The sequence below is a fragment of the Harpia harpyja genome, chromosome 15, assembly GCF_026419915.1.
Source record: "Harpia harpyja isolate bHarHar1 chromosome 15, bHarHar1 primary haplotype, whole genome shotgun sequence".
Taxonomy (NCBI): Eukaryota; Metazoa; Chordata; class Aves; order Accipitriformes; family Accipitridae; genus Harpia; species Harpia harpyja.
In genome coordinates, this window is record NC_068954.1 from 20,606,782 (window position 1) to 20,630,482 (window position 23,701).

Sequence of the window (23,701 nt, forward strand, 5' to 3'; positions counted from 1 at the left end):
TTTCCTGCCAATCACATAATCAGTTAGTCCCCGTTTCTTTTCTTGTGGGGCTAAACTGGCTTCCTCATTTTTGCAGTTCATCAATACAAAACTGATTTGAAGCTGAGCTGTATAATAATAAGCCTTTCAGCAGCCAGGCTTGACACTTGCCTTGTAATTAAGGCCTTGATGGTTGTGTTGATGGCAAATGAAAGAAAATGGCTTTGTTCTCAATTCCAGAGGCTTGATTGCTGGTTCTCGTTCTCACCTGAATTCGACCCATTCTGCATTGTGCACATGATTGCTGGAGTGTGAGTAATTGCAGCGCTGGCAGATGACATTTTCATGAAGCACACTCTGCACTGCTCCAGAGGGAATTTACAGAATTTATAGCTGGAGAAGCTCATCAAACATGGATTTAGGAAATGCCTATGTGAAAAGTGGGAGCCCACAACCAAATATCAGAGCTTTTCTTTTGACATTTGCTTTTACATAAAGGACTACTGTCTGCAACCTGTCTTACCTTATGGTAGCAGCCTATTGCTGACTAGATTTTGTGATCAAGTACAGTTATTGAAGTTCATTAACGCCTTTTTTTTTTTTTCATGTTTTCTTATAATTGTTTGTTTGCTTGAATAGGAGTCTCAGGAAAGGAGAAAGAAAATTGTTTTCTCATTTCCATTCATATTTTCACATTTCCCTAACCTTTCAACTATTTATAAATTGTCAGCTGTTTCATGATACTTATTGACAAAACTGTATGCTTGGTTTTAATTTAAATCCTCTTATTTTCTCAACCTTTTTGCATTACAGCTTATTTTTTATTTTAAATGAAGATGAATGTACATTTAAAATAGTCACAAAGGCTTCTACAGTGGAAATATACTTCAACAATTATAAATCATATCTTTAGAAAGAAAACATTAATGACTTTTATATTGACAAGTTCACAAATTTCAATGAAGGGTGTTTTGTGTGTTGTAAATAAGAATTGCATACTGAAATTTTGCATTATAGGTAACATATGCCATGATATGCATAATCTTTCCTTCCCTCTGCCTTAGTACTTCTGCCTTTTCCTCTCCATTTGACGGTCTTTGTGCCTGTCTCGTATTCACCATGCTTGTGTCTGAGCCCCTGGTGCTTCTCTCGCTCTCGTAACACAATAGCACTTGGATGACTACCTGTAGGTTATTGCTGTGGTTGTGTCTTTCCCAGCATCTGAAGCAACAGAAACATTTATGGAATCCTGCTGTCCTTTTTCAATCACAACTGTTTAGGCTGTCACCAACTTTGCACGTGAAGATTCATAGCTGATGTGACTCAGACATATTTTTACACTGCTGTCTGTCAAGCCAAAATACCTGCACTTAGTTTTTAATATTTCTTGAAGCTTCTCGATCATGACAAGTGGAGAGCCTTTTCTCCTTGCATTTGGTATTACTGAATGTCCTGAGCAACTGAATGATTGAAGGTTGCAGGTTTTTTTAATTAGCCTTATTGATTAACCCCCAGGAAAAGTTAGGTGAGAAGTCTTTGAGTTTCTGCAATAAATGTTTGATTCAGAGTAGTGCCGATTATTTAAAATACACAGGAAAAAAATCTGAGGTCTAAGCTGATGATGTTAAACTGCCTTTGTTTTAGGGCCTAACTTATCCTCATTTCAGTAATAGATCTCTATATCAATACTAATAAATGGCAGCAAAGGAGAATCAATCTAAACTGGTGACAGTTGTTTTAATTTATACTGTAGTCCTCAGGTAATTGGGTAGCACAAGGGGAGACTTTAAAAGTGTCTCTTACCTAAACTTACGGATGTTATGTTGCTGCCATTTACAAAAAGTAGGATTTTTTTTTTTGTTGACTTGAATAGGAACAAGATGGAACCTGTTGTAAATACATCTTGGTTTTAGTCATACATAGTAGATCTCCTAATATACTTCCAATACCAGTGTTAAATTCTGCTCTTAATCTTAAGTGTTCCTTGGGGATTGACTTAGCACATTCAGGTTCAGATCCTCAAAAGTTACCTCAAAGACAATTAAAAACTTCCAAGACTTTGGGTCTCAGAGTCACTTGTCTTTTGAAGCCGAGAAAATGATCACACTCGAGGTCTAAGGCTCAAGAGTTGCAAACAAAAGTCTGTAGTTCTTCACTGCATCTCTTACAGTAATTGCTGGAAAGCTGAGGTGCAGCCAGATACCTTTGCACTTGCTGATACTCCTCTTGCAGAAATGTTAGGGACCTGTGTACATTATGGCAGCCTTTTGAGGTGCATTCCTGCTCTTAGTGTATTCCTGTTGCAACAGTCCCTCTCTTACATTGAGATTTGCGTGGCAACTCAGCCCCAAGAGGGGAACCTGCCATTACCTTTCACAGTGCCTCTAACAAACAACCCGTACCTGTCCAGGACTTGCAGTAGAAAAAGGGCAGGTTATCATCCTCTGTGTCCTTAGTCAGGATCCTTGACTTATAAAATTATTTCCTTTGTGGGAATGAGACCTGGATCAAAGCAGAACACGCTGAGAAAACCTTGAAGCATTTTAACTATTTTGCAAATCTGTCGCAACCAGTAAACTATGAAGAAAAGAATGAAAACAACAGCCACCGGACTAGAACAGTGAAATGTGGCAGTGAATAGAAGCTTTTGAAACTTGCTGAGGTGAAGAGTAGAAGCTGCCTGATACCATTACCTTAATTATGGTGATGGTCCGAGGCATACTGGGCACGGTGATCAAATATTACATTATGTAGGCTGTTTTTGGATAGTATTAGCACCTAACATAGCAGCTGTAATATTGAGAATCACCTTAATGCTTTATTGTAAAAGTTAAAATATTGCAAGTCATGAAAAATGTTCAACTGGCATTCCTATGACCTTCTTGCCACTACCTCTGGTACTTATTTGAAAGCTTCAGCTCACTTTAATAATCCTTCTCTTACCCTATTAGTAACTTTCATCTTTTATACACATATCTCATTAGCTTCCTTAACAAGAATGTTAATAAGATCTGCTTTAATTTTCTTGAACACCCGTTCGTGCTTGCTTTTCTATCATCTTTTCCTCAAACTTCTCCCATTTGCCTCACTCACGCAACACTCGGGCATCTTAATCTCTGCCCTCATCTCTCCCTCTTGCTTGTCTCCTTTGCTTTGTGTCTTTTGCTTGACAATAGAAGCATGTGGTCTTCAACATCTTCTCAGCACTGGCTCTTAATTTCACCTGTCTTTTCCACTCCCTTCTTCCCTTCACATCCAGGAAAAAGAATGCCCATCTTGTGCTGTATTTTCAGACTTGTCATGAGATGACTTTTTGGCATGTGGCAGGGAGCTGACTGTGTTATCACCCATGGCTCAGTCTATTGCATGAGACCATTGACTATTTTGAAATATTTTTCTTTCTCTCTTTTTAAAGTCTTGAACAATTTTACAGTAAAGGGAAGAGTGTCTTACCTGACTCTGCTTCTTCTGTGCCCATTGTAAAGGCCATTACCTTCTCTGGCACCACACAGAATGTTAAGTTATCTCCTCCTGTATTATGATTTTCCAGTCAGTGCAGTCAGTCATCAACAATTACTTGTTTCCACTGAGAAACCCAAAGTTCTTGGACACTACGATGAGTGTATGTGAGTAGTTCTGTTATTCAAGGGAGGTGGTGAAAGGGCATAAGTTTCCTTCTTTCATTTATGAATGGAAGTATTCCTGTATTTTTTTGTTACACCTTCTTGTAGGCCAGGCCCTCTATTTGTTATGGCCTTATTACAAATCTTTTTGAATCTAAACAGATCTTAAGCTTGTCTGACTGTGCAGTATCTGTTAATCCATAAGTTATTTATTCAACACCTGTTCTACCTGCTAGTCAAGCATTTTTGCCTTCTCTTTTGATACAAATTAAGCAGCGCAGGGGTGAAGCACGCTGTAGTATATTTGATAATGGATTGTAAACATATCTCATTTTATTAATGATGTATTTTTTGTACCTTTGGGGACAAGTTGTACACCTGTCTGTGTATCTGCATCTGTAGATTATTCTTCCATTCAAGAATGCTCTACATATAGTTTTCTACTTTTGACACTATTAGAAATCAATCTGTTGTAGGAACTCGCCCTACAAACGTCCCATGACCCATTTGAAGTCTTCTTTACCTGCATCAGAGGACAGCAAGGCTTTGTCCTCCTAACACATATGTTCATAAGCATATTTTGCTTTCTTGTTTATGTGCTATTAGAGGTTTTGCGTTGGGTTGTTTTGTAGCAGTTGCCTTGTCTATCTCCAGGTAACTGTGGTATACCCCAGCTTTGTGTTTGAGGCACTGCTTTAAGTAGTGATACCAGTTATTGTTCTCTTACCTGACAGTATTAGTGAAATATGGGGAGGGAAGAACAGTGGGTTTCTGAGGTAAAGTCACCTAAGAAATAGTCTGAAACCATAAAATGCTTTAACATAAGAGAGTAACAGCCATGGCTACATTTTTACTATAAAAGCAATTTTGGATTAATTCAGTGCTCTAATCTGTTCACAAATCATTTGCAAAGAAATCCGATCACTAGACCATATTAATTTTTCTCAAGTATTTTCCAGTTGTCCATGCAGAACAATGTCAGCCTTGGAGGAGAGCTACCCTTTCTGATTACACTTATACACAGTTATTCTTAGTGTGTGAATGATCACGTATTGTTTTAGTTTTTGATTTGGCTGTCTTTGAAATGACAAAACAATTGAGGGACAATGAATAACTAGTGGTAAGTACTAGTCTTCATTTCAGGATCTGTCTTCCTCTAAATATAATTGTAAACATAGACCAGTTTGTAAACATTATTTACACTTTTCTTTTTTGTCAAGTGTCACTAAAAGATCAATTATTTTTATTTCAAACAAATCTTCATGAGTACTGTACAAATCAACAGTAAGTTTCATTCACAGCAATACTTTCTGTGATGTAAATCATTGCGACTGAGTATACATAATGGTAATTTTCAGGTCTGGAGTAGTATTTTAGCATTAGCTTGTATAATGTACTATAAACATGCTGAAAAGAATATTGCTCATATATTTCCTACTAATACACTTATTTGCAATATGACCACAAAGTAATAATGCTTTCATTTCCACATTCAATTTTTTGAAATCAGTATTGCACTAACATAGACTTTCTTTTGCATATAATTCAGTTACACATAGTTTATCTGTTGGTTCTGAGAATCTTAACATTAAGTATCTTCATATAAATTACTATTTTAAAGAGGAATCAATTGGAATATATCAATTTGTCTTGGTCAAGGGACATAAGAACTTGCAGCTTCAGAGTGACAGCTGTTGGAGTGACAGGGTAAAACGATGAAAGAGGATCTCCCCATACATGTCTCCTTTCTGTTCTGACAACAGTAAAGCAGATCTCAGCAGAGTAGCGTATGAAAAAAATCACCATTCAATCAAGCTTGTTTGCACATGGCAAAATAGTAGTAAGGCTTCTGTTTGCCCTTCCTCCTTCACCATTTGTAAGTAGATAGGTGTGTAAAAGATAAAGATCAATAACTATCTACCAGTCTGTCTCTAATGTATATGCATCCTTGCTCATTAGGCTTTAAAGATGTGTCAGTTTTTTTTAAACATGGCTTAGGTACATGATAGGCCCTTTTAAGTCTCCATCAAACTGAGACACAGGAAATGGATCCAATGTGTGAATATAGTGTGTTTCCTGGACCAGGCTCTATTGCTTATTTTTTGTTGTACTGAGAAGGCTAATTCTATGCTTCTTTATGTTAATAGTATGCTGGGTATTGCACTTTTACTTTCATTTTGTTCAAAAGATGGTCTTGCTGTTAAATAACTTCAGTTAAGGATTAAAGGGAAAAAAAAAAACCCCTTATGACAGCAGATGGCAAAACTGGGCCTTAGCCCACAGAGAAGTCAGTAGGTGCTCGGCACTTTCACCTGTAGTCATTGGGTGGTTCTACTCTGGTGCCCAGTAGACTCTGTAAACAGCTCTGCCCTAAATCTGGCACTGTAGGCACATCAGTAACCCATGACACTTCACCACATTCACTTACAATAAAATTCTTCTCCAATAGTTGTCAGTGTAGGAGGGTAAAACTAAATCTGCTAATAACTCTTGCTGTGTATAGTTCATTGTCTGCAGTGTATAGATCTATAATCTGTAGTTTAATGCTATTTATTCTACACTTCCATTTGTCTAATTAATTGTATTTCTTAAGATGCCATCACTACCTCTGGTTTGCTTCAGAAAACAGCAGGAAGGATCCAGAAAGGCAAATCAGTTCTCTGCCCTACACTTTGTTTAATCATTGGCAAGTTGCTTTGATTACCTGCCTGATTTTCTTCTGCTCTGGGTCTCTGGGTAACACTGTATTGAGGAGGTGAATCTGAACACAAAAAGCTATTTGTTGACTTTTGAAATGCCTCCAAATCAACAGCTTTTAATGTAACAGCCTTTCTCCTAACATAATTTGCTTTGTAGTAGGGTTTTAAGATACAGGATAAAGGACAACATTCTGACTCATCCAATCCTGTTGGAGTGCCATCCTCCTCCTTAAGACAATTATCAGATTCCACATTGTCCTGGCACTGGACACATTGCTCACTTTGGAAGAGCCACAAGTAACGCTGCAAAGACTTCCCTTGTGTTTTCACCATCCTCATTGCCTTCTGCAATCAGGAAAGTCCACAGGTTTTTCACTCAGGTATTAGTGCACTGTCTTCCACTTTCTCCAGTGTGCCTCACATTCAGGAGATAACTGTTTATCCACTGTTTGAGGAATGCATGCAGCCTTTCCAAAAACTCCCCTCAGTGCCAGTTGTGTATTTTCCTCATTAGTTTTAAATCCTTGTTTGGCAGCAACTGATTCTTTGAACCATTAATCCTAGCTAAGCTACACTTGACATCAGAAAACATGACATCCAGTATTAACAAGGATGCTCATGGACTGGCTGCTTTCAGTGCCGATATTCTTAAATTTTCCGAGAGCACTAAATGTCAACTTTGGGTATCTTTTTCCTCTGATGGAGGGCATTCACTTTGCTATATTTTTACATTTCAGAGCACTTTTTCTTAATCATTCTTTTTTATTTATAGATAATAGTGTTTTATAAGTCTAGGAAACATTTATCTCAAAGCAGAATTGGCACTAAGACTATCTATATATAACTAAAAGTTCATGTAAAGGCCCACAAATGGTTACAGTTCTTTGTAGTTTTAAATGTGTTGTTGATGGAAGAAGGTAGTACACCAAATATGTAATGATGGGGAAAAGATTTTTTCACCTTGTATTAAGTTCTTCCTTTTCACAGTTGGATTCAGAATTTCATATTCTGATTGAAAAATATTTTATTTGTTACTCAGCTAATGTTTTTTCACTTAATTTTTTGTCTTTATATTTCTTGACCTTTGACTTAATGTTTGTTTCTAAAAGTTGTGCTTATGATATTTTTTCCATTGAAAAGCGTGACAGAAGTCTGTCTAATGTCAGCAGAAGCAGGAGTAAGCCCACTGTATTTTTATTTATACATTATTCTGAATAATCAGAAGCATGACTTTAGTGTCTGTAAATTTATGTAAACTGTCATCTGCTAAAATCTGGCCATAATCACAAATATCTTGTAAATATTAATATGAAATCAATTCTTTAATACATTTTTTTAAAACTATCCCAACTATTGGAAATAGTTGTAATTGTTCCATCTTTCCCTGAAAAAAAACAGTAGAGCAAATTAAATTACTGCAAAAAACAGCTCAAGTGACCACTACTGTTGAAATACTCAGACTAGAGGAAGTACGCAACCTCTTAAAGGCAGGCGGTGTTTACATGAGAATGAGGTGGAGCTGGACATTTCCTTGTGATTTTATTCTACTGGTTCAGTTTTTCTTCTGTACCTTCAGGGATAATAAGAACTGGGAGCTCTTTATGACCTCTGTGGGAATTGCTGGTTCTCAGCATCAGTCAGAATTTAACCTCTTTGTGGGAATTTTCTTGGCTGCTACTAAAATATCTACTCATAGGCTCATAAGGATAAAGTATCTGTTCCAGGTTTTTTTGCCATTCTCATACTAAGTACATTGCTTAGGGCATCTCAGAGGCCATGTCATTTAATCTTTCTTTTAAATATGCTTTTCTTAGGTGCTAAGCGGTAAGGAGAGTCTCTACGTTAGCCTCCCAGAAGTACCCTATATTTCTACTTCTGCAAGGGTAATTGAATTTTTTGTTTGGGTTCCTGAAAGAAAGCATTTTTATCATTAGCAGAGTTTTAATGGAAAACTGTGGGGACTTTATTTTTCCAGAATTCTCAGGGGCAAGCAAGTTGCCTATATCTGCATGTGCATTTGCCAGGCTGAAATTGGGGCAGGTCTCTGAATAGGTACCGCACGTGCAGAGACTTGATTTGTATATGCAAAACAGTATTCCCCATAAACACAAGAGTGCTGTTGGTTATGAGATTTTTGGATTTGAAATGGAGGGTCAGGAGCACGTAGCGGCAGCCGGCATTGTCAGCCCCTTAGCTCTGTCTTCATGTATTTTAACAACTGATTCATTTTCAGATCTGTTAATTCTCATTGTTTCAAGTAATCAAAAGTCTGAAGTAGACCTCAACATGATGTCATTGGGAGAAAAAAGGAAAAAACCCATTATTTTAATTTTTAAACATATTTTAAATTCAGCAGCAAATTAGGCTATACGGAGCACCACCTCCAAAATAAAGTCTTTTCATTTTGGAAAACGGAGGTTCAGGGTTATTGGGCAGAGCGGATGTTACTGCGGACCGTGGCTGAGCGCGCCCTGCCCGGGCTGCCGGCAGCGGCCGCTTAGCCTTGGTGCTGAAGCCCAGGCACCGCAGGCACGGGGTGCGTTCTGCAACGCTACCCCCAACTTTGAAACGATGAATAGCCATGTACCGTTTAAACAAAAATAGAAAAAAATAGGCTATAATAAGCATTCCACAGTCTTGTTGGTACCTTTACTGTCTAAATAATTACTTCTTACCTGCAGCTAAGTTTATAATTGAAGTTACACAATGCATTACGGCCATTTTCTCCTTGACAATAAATCTGTCTATCCTTACGTAGGAATAGTTTTTTCCTAAGATCAAAGAGAAGAGGCACACTACGGTCACCATAAAGATGCATGCAGAACTGTATATAAGATACTTCTTTTTAAGCAGTAGATTATTGGAATTAATGGTTTATGTATATTTCCTGAGATTAATTTGCTCCCTTAGAATGCCACCTTAGAATTAAAAAAACCAAACTAGAAATCGAACATTTTGGACCCTTGTGAAAAGTTATTGGGCTTGCGCGTAATTGTGTGTTAGCCAGTTGAACTACGTAAGGAGGAACTTGATATAGAAACCTGATCCTTGAATTATAAAAGAATTTTATGAAAGAAGTGATGATTGGTTTGTTAAAAGGCTCTGTTCCTGTGTACAATTTCAGAAATTTTCGCTTAGATTCACACATTATTTTGAAGGTGAAAAGACCCTCTCTTTGTTTTTATAAAATTGCAAGAAAGTAATAATAGAATATTGCTTAGTGTATTTACATGCAAACGGTTTGTTTAATAGAAAATAGTTTTTAATCTTATTTTTGTTCCCATTTTCTAATCTTGCAGAATATTTCCTTGCCTGAAAAGTGTCATATAAGAAATGGAGTACAGTATCTTTTAGAGGATTTATGGTAATGCTGCTGAATTTAGCTGAGCATAAACAGCATGGTGAGCCCCTCAGGGTCTCTTCATTTTCCTGACACACTCCACTGCTGCCCCATTAACACTTCGTCTGTTATTGCCATCTACTCAGTTTAATGAGTATCTTTGAATTTGAAGTTCTACACAAGAAACAATGGCTAAAATAACTCATGCACCTACTGCAGCTTTCAGCAGAGTATCCTATTCCCTTTGTAATTTTATTTTAAATAAAAAGTACATTTCTATTCTTCAGGAGTGTAGTCACATCATGACATTTTCTTTAATTACGGTAGACACTAATCACAAGCACTGAGTAATGACTACAAATATGATGCTGTATCTGTCTGTGTAGAAGGTAAACACATGCTGAATAGCTGCTAGAGGAGGCTTTTCCTTACTTTAAAATTCATCTTATTAATACTGACTCTTTAATGTGAAGAAGGAATAGTACTGCTGGAGACTTCGTGCTATCAAAGCAGAATATTATATTTCTTCTAAGAAATCATAAGACAGAAGGACTAGGTGCTGTTTTCTGATACCTGTATGAATCCAGCTAACTGCTGTCAAGGGTCAATATGTGGCTCATTAGATTGGATTCCTAAAACTGAATTTATCACATTCCTCTGAATACATGCATAAAACATCTTAAATTATTAAACAATAAGCAGACAAGGACTCAACCCGAATTAAAGCCTGAATAATACTGCACTGGGATGTGTCATAGGATTTAAGAACAATTCTAATTTTGCACTAATTATTAACTGATCAGCAAAAGCAAAAGATCGCTCTAAATCACCTTAGATATTTAACAGATATGGAAAGTCTTTGCAGAGCCAAATAAAAAGTCTGAATAATGGAATAAATTTCTGTTCTAGAAAACTGAGGAAATCAGTTGGATATTGGAACACGTTTTTGTATTAAATGCATTTATCAAAAACCTATTTTTAAAAGCTAAAATAACATGAGTGATTTTCTCTGTTCCTGGCAAGCTTGCTATCCTTTAGTAAAGTTGTTTTTTTTTCTTTTTTTTTTTTTTCTTTTAGAAAATGAATCTGGAAGAAAATTGGTGAATCCAATCCAGTGGACCTACAAGCACTCTGACAGGCTCAGAGAGCAGAGTCTGGACCAAAGAGCAATTACCCCACCAAACGATTTCAGGTACAATTGACCTAAATATAGCACTCTCTTGAGATTATTGACAAGAGTTCATTTCCTGTAGTGCTTTTCCCATTTGCTACTCCTGGTAACCACTGTGATCTTATCTGCCTGGTGCTGCAAGACTTCTGGGATGCAGCTAAGAGTTCTGTTGTGCATTATCTTTAAACAGACAATTCATGCTTAAAGAGTCATTTGCAGTTAAATTAGATGATGCATTTATTATTCTTGCTGCTGAAGTTACACGGAGCAGGAATGAGTGCCTGAATTCTTTTGGACCTGAATGCACTGGAATTCTTTTTACTGTGAAATGAGAAAGGTAGTACTAGTTAATTGTAAATAAATAGGAAATTTTATTTCATTAAACTGTAACAGTAGAGTCAGCTGTGCAGGTTGGATAGGTTGGAATACTTGCTATTTGTTTCTTTCTATATATATTTACCCATAAAGTATGGCTTCCCCTAGTGTCATCCTACCTTCAGGCAATCACTGTAGTTATCACATGCTGGTAGGAAAAACAAATGAGCATATAAACCGAGTGTATAAGTGTACAAAATGTGGATGAACTGAATTCAGAGGCTGGTAATGATAAAACCCATTTCAGTTTTGAAGAATACATTTTTCTTAAGCATTGCTTGCAAACTTGTGCAAAATGCTGGATATGTTTGCATTCCATGTATGTGGGATATAGAGAAAATAGATGGTGTTCCCTTGGTGTTCATCACAGAGATTTTTTTTTTGCTTCCTGTTTCTTTTACTGAATTCTTATTTGGAGAACCTATGCATTGGCCAGAAGTTCAAAAGGCTAGTATCAGATTCCATGCCGAGCAGCTGTTGGGGATCCATTTTTTACAGACTCTTATTAACTAATATAGCAGGACACAACTGTGGTATTATTTTCCTGCATATCCCCTATGTTTTCCCAGAAGAACATCAGAATACTTATTAGGGGAATAAACTCTGCTAATAGCCATAGGTCCCACTCCTCAAAGGAAACTCAGGAAAAAGTTCAGTTGAAAGCTGAATAATTTATAAGAAGGAGACACATATACAATATATTGGTCTACTGACTTGGTTCCTTTGATGATGGTGATGGACAGCAGTTATAAATGTAGTCAGACTCAGGAATTCTATGCTAAAATAAGATGAAGCATGAATCAATTAATTATATTACATAGTAATTAAGTTATTGTAGGGAAAATGTAGATTAAATGTAGGAGAAAACTTACCTTTGATTTATTTTTTGCCAATTTACTGTAATGAGTTGATGAGACACAGCATATCGCAGTGGAAAGCAATAGTAATTTGAAATGCAAGTATAAGAAGAAGAAAGCAGTAAAATAATCTGTAAAGGTGGGATGAGAATCTGCAAGGCATGATTAAATGGATTCTCAGCTGGAAAGGTTGAGGTCATAGAACTTCTTGCGCTGTGCTTTAGGATCCTGAGAAATCTGTGTAGCCTGTTCTGGTGGGCTGCTAAATAAAATAATTTTAAAGTTTGAGAAGTGAGGGAATGTACATGAGAAAATTAAATGGATTCACGAGATGATCTTTCTGTTGTAGAGTCTTCCACAGAACAAGACAATTAAGGAACTGTGTGCCTAGGGGGAAAAAAAAAAAAATCATTCCTGCCCCAACACAAAGAGAGAGATAACTCATAAGTAGTTACCAACAGCCCCAGAATCTGAATTGAAAAATTTACCTTCTTTACATTTGATATTTTACAAATAGAACTTCTCATAGTCTTACTGACTCTTGCAGTTCTGCAAGGGCATAACCTTGCAGGCTAAATCCTACTCGTGTGATTTTTGTTATTTTCTTTTGCCTGCATAAAGCATATCTAAAACTTGATCTTATATCTGCAGAGGAATATCAGATACACACATTTTGTTAATTACTATCTTTACATTCCAGATACCTGGCATGGCTAATATACAAAAAGCTGTACATACTATAGATAAGTAAATCAGTTTGAAACAGGAACTAAACCTTGAAAACCTCATGTACGCTCCCTTCTTTGTGTGAATGGTCTTTGTGAGGATTGCTCACTTCAGCTGATGACAGATAGAAACATCATTCTGGGCCTTATATTAAGCTCCTTCTTGTAATATATTATGGACCCAATGAAAGGTACAGCATCTTAAACATTTTTTAATATAGTTGTTTGACATCTTCAGGGGATGCTCTGGTCTCTTACAGGATGCAGACCCATAGAGGACAATATCATAGATTAGGGATTTTAAGGCACTTTATCCCTGCTGCTTTATTCGGTTTGCCCTGCTATGGTGGTGAAAAGACATAGTAGAGCAACCCTAATTAGGCAGCATAGAATCCCTGGTATGCAACATTCTTCTTAGCCAGCTTTATATTCTTCCTGCTTGTTCTACAGTGCCTCAGGGAATGAAAAAAGTCTGGTCCATTATTTAGACAATTAGCTTAGAGTTGGGAAAGATGAGTTCAGGTTTTGTCTATGCCACAAACTTCCTGCAAGACACTTAGCTAAGTATTGAGCAAAATTCAGCAAGACCTAAGGATCAGGGATTGTGACTGTATTTTCTCTGCTTTTGAAGCAGAATCAGGTGTCCTTCCATGTTTCCGGTATTTTAGTTACCCCACTTAAATAATTGAGTAGTCAGAAATCTTAGCTTCCCTCATTAGCTGAAATGAATTCTCTAGACTTCTCTATCATACTGTTCTTATGTAAGGATATTGATTGAATGGGAGGGATGCAGAAAGCAAAATAATGCCTTATGTTAGTTCGGAGTATTACAAATAGACTGTCACGATGACGAGTTCATGTTAGCTCTTGACAGTGTAAGTCTTCCTAATATGGCCTTCTAAAAAAGCAAGGTTCATCAATCAAAATGTCACATGTTGCTAAATTTACAGTTTATAAATTGCCACTGTAAATTTAAGTAGCAGAAATCATCACATAAAATTGTGCTGCTTTCTCTTTGTCTCTCTCCAGACTTAAGTGGTTTCAAAAATGAGGCAGTAGGCACTTTAAATTTCAGTTTCTAGGCAGCATCTCTGCTCCTGTGAACAGGCATGTTGTTTATATTGCATGGGCCAGCCAACTGTGATTGATCACAGGCTGCTGCTGATGTTAGCACGCTAAAAAGAACAGTTATGTTAAAGCTAAAAATGCCAGGACAGGGTCATATCACCAATAAGAATTAGGAAAAAAAAAAGATTTCTGTGTTTTATTGGATATATAGCTCATCCTGCCAGAATACCTAATCCCTAAATCATCCTGAAAATTGTTTGGGATCTAAAATCAAATTAAACCCACTATCAAAGGGCATGGTCTCTCTTCACTGCACTGGCAGCTACATGTATAAATCCCAGTCCCATATCAAGGGGAATACACAACATAAGTAAGAACGTTTTTTAAGAGAAAGCTGATGATGATAGAGGTGATAATTCTTGTAGCAAAAACTTAGGAAGTGTTGGAGTATTTGGATTAGAAGAGGTAAAAAATAATTTTGCTAGATCATTACAGCTTCTTAAGGCTGAATCCTTCCTTTTCTACTACTCTAGCATTTTATGAAGAAGGGTTATCATGTAGCTTTATTTTGACCGGTTTTCCAGTTTTTAGCTTTGTTATGCGATCTTAAATGATTCTTTTGTCTTCATGAATATTGGGCTGTAAATTTTGGTAGGCAAAAAAAAAATTTAGCACAGATGCACATTTTACTTTTTTCCACTTCAGATGAATTACTATGTATTGCTTAGCTGCTATATCTAACTGAAGTATTTCTTCTGAAGCGAAGGAAGACACAGAAGACTAATTTGAAAGCCAAGTGGAGTTAAGAGAAAGACTTCATTGATCAAATAGGGTTTGGATCAGGGTTGAGTTAGGTCAGAACTATGCTTTTTATACAGTAGGAATAAAGCTTTTATTAACAAGCCTACATATAGAAAAAGACTTTCATACACTGAGAGAAAAGAGGTGTAGAAGTACATTGCTACAGCAATAGATTCATCTTTGGTGCACTGAAGAATGCCAAGGAGAGGAATATGCTTGATAAAAACTGTAAAGAATCTTATCCAATAAGTAGCTAAAGTCAACAGAAGGTACATGTTTTCTAGTCAATCAAAGCTATAATGAGAAACTGTTTTAAAAAATGTTTTTAAAAGCATGGCGGGAGGACAAAGCATGTGCAGATTCTTATAAGCTCAGCAGTCCTTTCTGTATATAAATACAAATACAGTTTATGACTCTGTAGTATGTCCTTATTAATGTTATTGCAAACAAAATTTAAAGAAAGGTACTCTAAAAGTTTCCTCTCTCCTTCCAAACACATTTTTGGGAAGGTGCAGAGGGAGTAGAACTACCATTTCGCGGTCACCTTGCGCATTTCAAGAGGGAGCTGCTCCACTGTGGTTTGGGACAGAGCAGGGCATTGCTGCTCAGCAGCTCTCAGTAGTATTGTCCCCAGATGACCTTGTGGATGGATTTCTATTTCAAAATCATACAGAAGTTAAATATTGCTGAAAATAGCATTCACTCTTGTTGTGCTCCTTTTCATGGCTTCTGGGGTGAAATTTATCTGTCCTAATGTAGATGTCTTTTATATCTAAATTGTCTTTGGCTAGGCTGCCTTTATAGTCAATGGAGAGGAATAGACGCTTTTAGGGCATGATTCATCTCTTTGGAAGGTAGACATCTAAATATGTCAGATGAATCAGACTGTAGAATAGCATATTCCTTACTAGTGAGAATAAAGAAAACCTAGGGATCAGCTTAGATGTTGATGCCTATATTGCAGATATCTAAAGTTAAGTGAAATGATCGCTATGTCTATAGGAACTAAGAGCTCAAAGTCAGAGGAAAAATCCTACTCTTCAGGAAGCACCTTCTCCTTCAGAGCTCCTGGTTTCATTGCACTGGGGTGCACGTTCATAGTCATAGTGATGAGGTGATAATTCTTAAAAAAAGATTACACCCCTGCCTTCTCCTACTTAGTATTTTAAGATGTGAAAACTGAGAAGACTTTATTGTATGAATAAGTAATTTGTATACATCTACCATCAGTTATTACACCAGTTCCACAATGGCATTATTAGCAGAGACTAGTAAAAAAATTATCTGTATGTACAGGATCTCACCATGGTTTTGATTGGTTCAGCTCCCCAGTAGAGGAGGTGGTTAGTGCAATATGCCTGAAAGTCCCCACGATGAATATTTTCAAGTGCTAACAAATGAGTTTTGCAGAAAGGATCTCTGCTTTATTTTGGTTGTGTTTGCTTTAAGTATCGACCATAAGCAGTAAAACAAAACATACAGGAACGAACAACATTATTTATTAGATATTTAAAATACAAAATCAACGAATAAAGACATGTCTAAAACACTTGAACACCAATGCAGCTTTTTCACATGCCGCTCTTCTCCCATTGTTTGCAAAACTCCAGATCCCAGCAAACCTGCAAGACTTTTGTCAGATACATACCCAGGAGTAGCACAAGGATGACAGCCTGGAGTAAGCAGATTGCTAGTGAGGCTAGCAGGTGCCAAAACATGCTGTTTCATGACCCAGTGTAAAGATGCCAAAAATAATCTCAAACGTACTTCAGTAAATAAATGCAAAACCCCCTCAGGCTTCAGAAATACAGTCTGTAGAACTGTCTGAGATTAAGCAAGAAGCTTAAAGTTAGAAGACCAGTGTTCTAATTTCTGCTCTGCAACAGATTAGCTGTGTTAAGGTAGTGATGTCTTTTGGCCAAAATCTGTATTTTGCCACTTAAATAGATGGCATGTTTTTCAAAAGTAACTAGGAGCAGAACTACGATGGATTCCACAGATGCAAACATGAAATTAAGTTGAATCACATGCAAATGTTGACTAAATATCTTTACCTCATTTTCCCTGTCTTTCAGAGTTACGGTATTTAGCTGTCTTCATTTATAGTCGTTTCAAATGTGTAAACAGCAATAAAAATTGCTTTGTAAGTGCAAGTGTTGTAAAATCAGTTTATTCTACTATTAAAGGTAAAAGTAGATTTATAGGTATAGAACATGTTTGTCAGCCTGAAAACAATTTGCTAAAGTAAGATCCAAATGGCTGTGTTAAGCAACTGCATTTAACTTTAAAGACAGCAATACCAGGACTGTTGCAAGTGAACTTGAACTTGCAAAGCGCACTGTGAAATTGTCAGAAATACTGAAATAGTCAGTACTGTGTGTTTAGTATTTAAAATAAAATCAATGCAATAAAATGTATGGCTGAAATTGAAATATAAAGGCACGGGTGAAAAGGACTTAAAAAAGCAGGTGTGAAATTTTATTTGCATTTTAAATATTGTGTTTAAATTCGGAATCCTTCTGCCACTGTAGCCCTTTGCAAATCTGCTGCTGAATGTATGTTGTGTAAGATATCTAAAAGTTGCTAAGAAATAAGGGATAGTAATTATGACAGAGGAATGATGATTGCTGTAGTTTGTAGACACACAAAGAAATGCCCATGTGATAAAATTTTCAGGGTGAAAAAGTATTTCCATGGTAACAAGCACATTATCTTAAAATTTGATTATGAATGCAAAGCCAAGGAATCCAAAGTTTAGAGGTAGCATATAGTAAATGATTGTTGTAGTTTAACGAGGACAATGATGCAGGAGAGACAGCAACTTAACCTTCCAAAGTTTATGAACATGTGTATACTGTGCATGTTCTGAAGTACCCACTGAGCTGGCTCTGTGCAAAACGACAGTGTTCTTTATATAAGAGATTAGAAAAGCAAAATCTTGTATGTAGTCTGCCTCTTCATCAGCAAGGCACATAATTCCTTTGAGCCATGGTAAGCCAGGCAGTGCACACTAAAGAAAAGCAAGCATTTTTTAAAACTGAGATTTTACCTTAAATGTGTAGGCATGTATTACAAATGTGATGGGTTATATATGTGAGTGCAAATGAAAGCAAAGAATGAACTCATAGAACAAGATACAATCTCTGATTCAATATGCTGATATAAGAGACAGTCATCCTTAAATGAGAGGATATTTCAAATGGAAGCCACTTAATTAATCAGATACACAGATCTACCTACCCCTGTGTACACAAGGAGCCTGTGGTTTTCACAAACAAGAACTCTCATCCATATGAAAAAGAGGAGGTGAAGGTTTGGTTTGGCTTAGTCTTGCCTGTATTTGAACAGGGCTGATAAAAATATGTATGTTTTGTCTCCACATCTCTTAGGGTCCTCTTAGCTATATGTCTCAGCATCTTTTTCCCAGTAGCCTGTGTAACAAAACCTAAAAGTGATGGCTTGGTTTCAAAATCTGGTGTGGTATTTTCTTCAAGGTTAAGATGCCAAAATACAGGTGTCTACATGCAAGTATCTTGCTCCCTTCTTAGTCAATGGGGTTGGGACAGTAGGTGACTGGCCTGCTGAATCTTTCTAGGCTGCGCTGACTTTACTGACTGGATATCCACTGAGTACATTCAAGTTTTGACAGTGCTAGCATGTACATGTCTAAATTTAATCTTCTTGTAATATGACCCTTTTGCAATCCCTGAATTGTCTGGAGTGGTATAAGCTGTATATTCAGCAAAGTAATGCAACCAATCTCTCCTCTTCTGTACTTTTTTTAATATTTTATTAATAGTTTCTTTTGTTAGAGAGGACTTCTAGATTCTATAGAATACTGAACTTCAAAAATATTTGAATTAAAGTTCAGATCTTAGAAGGTGTTAGGTAAAGGTGGACAACTAAGGGTATGCACAGAAGTTGCCATGGAAATTATGTGTGCAACCTGTCTGAAAATTGAAATGGGTTAAGTAAAGAATTTGTTGAAGTATTTCACGAAATCTGTTAAATGTGAGCTTGCATTTGGGCATTTCCTTCTACCTCTCTGAATATTTACAAATATCCTAATATTTAAATCCATTTTACTAAGTTGAAAGAAGCTGTGCTTTCTTAAAGAGTAGGTGATGAGTTGCAAAAAATCAATGGTTAATTCTTATGAGAAAACCCTTCAGGGTCAGATGGAGTCTACATGATTTTCTTAAAATCTTTTATAGAGATTAATTAACTGATTCTTTTCAGGGAATATTACCACATAAAACTTATGCTTAATGTAATCAAGAAAGTTGTATAATAAGGGAGTGGCCCCCAGAAGGGGTCTGCATTTACTTTCAGACAACAACGGCAAAATACTGGCTTATATAATGGGAAAGTGTTTTTTTTTCCTGTTCTTATTTACAGTCTTTCAAAGCTGCAGACAGTCTGTTTAAATTGTGAGCCCAGTAACAAGCACAATAATGAGGACCCAGTGGAATACCCTTTGGTGAGAAGGCTTGGAGAATTTGTAGAAAGGGACAAATGTCTCACTTGGAGTGGTTTCCTGTGTCCTATACAGAACCCTTCAGGGGAACTCTCTCACTCTGTGATGATGGGTATTCACTGAAGCTGACCCTTCTTCACCTCCTTTTCATACATTTATTAGCAGTCTGACTTTCTGGGGTCCTGAGAAACACGTTGAAGTTAATGGAAGCTGAATATATTCTTTACCTGTGAGAATCAGTCATAAATTTCTTGTTGAACTCATGTAGTTTAATTAATTTGAGTGACAATGGTAGGCAGCAGGAACTACTGTGCTTTAACATATTACATAGAGGATAGTCGCTATACTTCAACCTGCCTCTTTTGCTGTTTATGATGCTAAAGGAAAATTTTTGCTAAAATCTGGATCCAAACTTTTTGTAGAAAATAGGAATGATTGGTAATGAAATAGTCATTCCAATATTCCAGTTGTTAAAACTCATTCCAATATTGCATTTCCAATAGTCAAAAGTAAATTCTGTTCTGAACTAGATGAATGAAATACAGGTGGTTAATATATGTCTTTTAATCACATCTCAGCAGGATCTTCAGTTATTTCATATTATATGTTGATCTACATTAAATGGTCCAAATACTCAACAGCTAATACATGCCAGAATTAACTTTGTTAGGGCAAGTTAATTTAATCTCCCCAACGCATATGCATTATGAAGACTTCTTTAATTACATGATCACATACTATTTTTCTTACAAGACCTTTTCCTCATTCAGTTTACAGAATATATGATAGTCACTTAATGAGCAGCTGTTCAATATTGTGTTTTCTTGTCATTGTTCAGTGTGTGGCCCCATACCTTGTTTACTACAGAGTATTTAAGCCCTGCTCTGAAGACAGAATTATTAATTATTATTAATTTCCTTTTGGGATTTTCCTAGTGATCATCAGTATAGTGTCTAAGTGATGAACAAACATTAAATTAGCTTTACTGCAGGCCTCTGAGATCAGAAGACAATGTGATTTCCATTTTATGGCTGGGGAACCATGGCCCAGAGAAACTGTGTTCAAAAGGTGCCACTAATCTACAAGATCAGCCTGAGGTGCTTAGGTCCGAAAGCCTCGACTCCTTACTGTTACATAGAACTTTTCCAGCTCAGGTCTTCCTGTTTCCAGCTGTCTCTGAGCATTCATCACTTCTGCAAATTCAAATGCCTCATCTCAGTGAGTCACACAGAAAATGAAGAATATACTTTCAGTGACCACCTGTAAAAAACCTGGTTTGAATTACTACAATGGGAACTTATGGCAAGTAAAGATAGAATCCTACTTTCTAGGCCAACATCCAATTACCTTAACCATTCTTTCTCATCTTGCAATGGTGTCCCATTTTTTAGCACATTTCTTCGAAATTCTTCACCAAATGAACCTTCTTCAGTACACCATTCTGATTCATCCTTACAGCAAGGCCATCTTGTGCACTGTATGAGGCAGGTGTATTCTGGGAAAAATGGTATATTAGTTTCCATCATGATGCCCGTTCACAAGACAGGGAAAAATTAAGTTATATAGGCAACCTGGCACTTCTGACATATTTGTCCTTGATTTGGTCATGTTAAAAAAGTTATTTTAAAAATGTGTCTGTGTGAGAAAGAGAAAGGGATAGAGACAGAGAGACAGAGGGAAAGATAAAGAGTACACACTTACCATTTTAAAAATAGGAACCCATAAGAATATCTTAACCCCCATCTGAATTATGAGGTGCTTGGAACCTTAAAATCCGCCACACCATGTTGTACCATTCTTCTATTAAAGGAGATTCATGGATTAATACTCTGTGAATCACGAACTACTGCTGGAGGAATAAGATACAAGATACTTTTTTCATTACCATGAGACTCCACAGATACTTACTGATGGCACAGGAGTCGTGAGAAACTAAAATTTGGTTCCCAGAAGTCCCAAAAGGTTTTTTTAGTCATCGTTGATTCTCTGCTCAATTCTCAATGATGTTTTCTACCCCTTTTCTCTCTGTCTGTTATAACTCTGAGTATAACCCAATCCTATGTCCTTAGTAGAACAGGTCTAGTTCTCGCTGCCCCCCTGGCTTCTTGTCCCATGTTGTTCTTTTTTTTTACCCTGAGCATAGCCCAAGTACTTGTTCTTTACCTGCTTGTCTTCAGTGCCTTTCTACAGTCAGTGTCTGTACATCTTCATCCCTCATTCCTCCAGGGCTGGATTCCCAGGCTTTTGTACGCCCTTCTCATTCCCACTGGCTCTCCATCCAGAACTCCATCATCAAGCTCTTTTTCCAGTTTCTGTTCCTCCAACCATCCATCGCTTGTCTCTTTGCACACCTGTTCCAAATACTACCGTTAAATGTTGGCTCTTCCTCTGTCTTCCTCTGTCTTCTCTGCTGCTTCATTTTTCCATTGGACAGTAGGGAACTGATCAGAACTCTCTTCGTGTAAATGTAATTGTAAATCTGAGAGCAGAGCCTCTGTTCACTCTAGGACAACGTTGCGTGAGTTTCATTTTCTTTGCTCAAAATTTGGACTTAAGTCTAAATATAGGAAACAGAAGTGATGTACCCATGACTGGTACTCAAGACCTGACCCTATTCCAAGCAAACCTTTCTAGTCCTGCTAAAGACTTACCATGTCTGCTTCTACTTAGGCATTTCTGCTTTTTCTCTCCATTGCTGATCACACTTTATCTGATCATCAGTCTTGTATCCAGACAGATTCTGCTTCATGAAACCATACTTCTGGGATGTTGCACGGATGCAACCCCAGAATTCAGCACTGAAATGAGACCTACTGGTTATCTGAGTTACAGTTGCACCTCTCGACACATCCCAGTAACAGCTGGGTGGGTTAATCTCTTCATCACTCAACAGACTGTTAATGTAATGTAATAACTTGGACAGAGCCTATGCAGAAAAATGTTGCAACACAATCTATAGAAATTGTACAGTGCCAAATACTGTTCAGTTTACTTATTGTGCACTTGTGTAAGATTTGAATCCAGAAGGGATCACTGGTTTATCTAGTATCATATCTTGCTTCACGCAGGCTGGATAATTTTATCTGCATACTTTTTTATTGTTCTATAGCTGAAGATGGCCTAATCATTATTTGATCTTGAATTTAAAATATCAGAAGGTGGTGGACTTATTTCTGTCCTCCATAAGTTTTAAAGCTTTGCATCACTTCTGAAACATTTCAAGAAAATGTAGCCAACTCCAAGAGGGACTGAGCTAACATCTTCTTGTGAATCATAGAATCATAGAATCATTTCGGTTGGAAAAGACCTTCAAGATCATCAAGTCCAACCATTAACCATGCCCCCTAAACCATGCCCTGGAGTACCCTGTCCACTCGCTTTTTGAATACCTCCAGAGATGGTGAATTAACCACTTCCCTGGGCAGCCCATTCCAATGTTTGACAACGCTCTCAGTAAAAAAATTTTTCCTAATATCTAACCTGAAAGTGGTGTTCCCTGTGAAAGTAAACTAGGTAGCACTGGGAAGTACTCAGTTTGCATTGATTAATTATTGTATTTAATTTCCATGCTTTCAAAATGCACAATGTCTTGGAAGCCTCACAATACTGCTGTCTTCTTCCACTGCTTCTGGCTCTTTCACTCCATTGCACTTTGCTTTGTCACCTTGGTGCCTCATTCTTTTCCTGGCAAGGAACTTGGAAGAGCACATCATCAATAAAAGATTTGGGAAAAAGATGACAGGACAGCCTAAGCTTTATAATGGAGTCTGTGGGGAATATTTTAAATGAGGGCAAGGATATTGGATTTGGAGCAAGACAATAATGATGGTTAGATTTATTAGAATAAATATGGGAGATCTGTGCTCAGTTCCCTGCCTTGCTCACATCTTCTGGCTGCTGTTGTCTTTCTGTGACACAGTTCCTTATCAATAAAATGGAAATAACACTGTCTCACGTATATTAAAGTAGCTACTTCATGGATACCATAGAAAGAAGAAAAACATTGATTACATTCAACTAGTGTAGTATTATGGCTTGCATGAGTGCTGTCATTGATGGTATGTCTCATATGAGTACTATCATTGATGGATTGGGAAGTTTTAAACCTAAGACAACTGAATTTTTCCAAACCTTCCTTTGTTTGCACTGTTCTGACCATTGTTTTATTATCCCCCCCTCCCCTCAAGTGATACTCATGCTTTCATTGTTTGTATTACCTTTGAGCTTCTCACAGCTACCCACTACTGCTCATATTTCACTACTGCTCCTGTTCCTCCAGAATTCCCTCTGTCTTGTTCTTTTACTTCAAATCTGGTTTCCTGCAGCTCATTACTCTGTGCACAGCAGCTTCCTTCTCCTTTGACCTATATGCCCCAAGTCAGTGTAGAGGGACTTTTGGGCTGCATGAAGGTGGTGAGGCATTGCAAGTGCATGTACCAATGAGAAGATGACTGGAAATACCAGTCAAATATAGCACAAATATATGTAACTACTCTATAGAGAAGAAGGTATATACGTCTGTTTTCACAGCAGGAGTCTTTGAGTTATGTGAAGTAGCTCTTTGATCTGAAAGACATGTTCTTAAC

General features: G+C 37.1%; 1 protein-coding gene across 17 annotated transcripts in view; it reads left to right on the top strand.

The window, feature by feature from the left end:
• Positions 1-23,701, top strand: part of MYT1L (myelin transcription factor 1 like) — a 315,937-nt gene that overhangs the window by 73,864 nt on the left and 218,372 nt on the right. For 15 of the 17 annotated variants that reach the window (XM_052809716.1, XM_052809717.1, XM_052809718.1 and 12 more), the window contains exon 2: positions 10,719-10,833. The exons of the other annotated variants lie outside the window; for them this stretch is intronic. The gene's annotated coding sequence lies outside the window, so the exon portion shown is untranslated. The remainder of the gene's footprint in view (positions 1-10,718; positions 10,834-23,701) is intronic. 17 annotated transcript variants of the gene reach the window in all.